The sequence below is a fragment of the Lepeophtheirus salmonis genome, unplaced genomic scaffold, assembly GCF_016086655.4.
Source record: "Lepeophtheirus salmonis unplaced genomic scaffold, UVic_Lsal_1.4 unplaced_contig_15723_pilon, whole genome shotgun sequence".
Lineage (NCBI taxonomy): Eukaryota > Metazoa > Arthropoda > Copepoda > Siphonostomatoida > Caligidae > Lepeophtheirus > Lepeophtheirus salmonis.
The window spans coordinates 1-1120 of NW_027291577.1; the positions used below are offsets into that span (position 1 = coordinate 1).

Genomic DNA, 1120 nt, shown 5'->3' on the forward strand with positions numbered 1-1120 from the left:
TAATAACTAATTGTTTTCCCTCTCTTTCCTTATATTTTTCATGATCCTTAGAAAATAAGAATTCTTGTCTTAGACTCGGATTGGAAAATAAATTTCTTTTTCATTATTTATGTTTATAAATGGACGTTCAATTGATTTATATTACTTTTAATCTTCAATTCAATCCTTAATTCCTCTATAACAATAATTTTTTTATTAATAATTCGGTTCATGTTTATTATAATTCCTTACAAAATCATACATATTAAGTAAACCGAAATTATGAGATTTATATTTGATGATGAATTTGATATTACATCTGAATTTAATGTTGATGCAAAAGCAAATCAGTTGGTTATATCTGTTCATAAACATAAATACTTAATGATATCATTACAGCATTACTAAATTTTTGTTAAATGCTGTTTACATATATAATATTTATAATTTTCTTATCATAATACTAATTATTTTTACATTTATGATCCTTAATTAGTACAGATTCTTATTTTTAGATTAAAGTTCATTTAGTCCCATTAGCGCAGTGGATAGCGCGTTGGACTTCTAATTTATAGAAGAAGTAATCCAAAGGTCCTGGGTTCGACCCCCAGATGGGATGGCATGTATTTTGATTTATTATCAAGTAATTTAATTTTTTTATTATTTATTGCTTAATTTTCGAAAAATTTATTTCTTTTCTTCATTGTCTTGAAATTAACATTTTTGTCAATAATTATGTTATTATAGTTACCTAAAACAATATTATGAATATCTAAGCCTCATTTTTATAACAGACTATTCTAATTTTCTCTGATTCATAATAAGTCAGGATGGCCGAGTGGTCTAAGGCGCCAGACTCAAGATAAATTCTTGTCTCTAGATAAGAGGCTAATGGGTGTTCTGGTCCTCAATTGAGGGCGTGGGTTCAAATCCCACTCCTGACAAAAATGTTTTTTTTTTTTAGTGTTATTTTGTGCCAGATAGTTAGAACAATGGGGGTATAGCTCAGTGGTAGAGCATTCGACTGCAGATCGAATGGTCCTTGGTTCAACTCCGAGTGCCCCCTCAGCCTCTTTTTGTTGTTTTCTTCCTTAAAATTAATAATTTATATATACATACATTCTAAAAAAATATTTTACTT

General features: G+C 28.0%; 3 non-coding genes across 3 annotated transcripts; all 3 read left to right on the top strand.

Annotated features, from left to right (window-relative positions):
* Positions 1–509: 509 nt before the first annotated feature.
* TRNAR-UCU (transfer RNA arginine (anticodon UCU)) lies at positions 510–598 on the top strand. Its single transcript is given in 2 exon segments — positions 510–546; positions 563–598. It is a non-coding gene; the product is annotated as a tRNA-Arg (tRNA).
* Positions 599–803: 205 nt separating this feature from the next.
* TRNAL-CAA (transfer RNA leucine (anticodon CAA)) lies at positions 804–923 on the top strand. Its single transcript has 2 exons — positions 804–841; positions 878–923. It is a non-coding gene; the product is annotated as a tRNA-Leu (tRNA).
* Positions 924–973: 50 nt separating this feature from the next.
* TRNAC-GCA (transfer RNA cysteine (anticodon GCA)) lies at positions 974–1045 on the top strand. Its single transcript has one exon. It is a non-coding gene; the product is annotated as a tRNA-Cys (tRNA).
* The last annotated feature ends 75 nt before the right edge of the window (positions 1046–1120 follow it).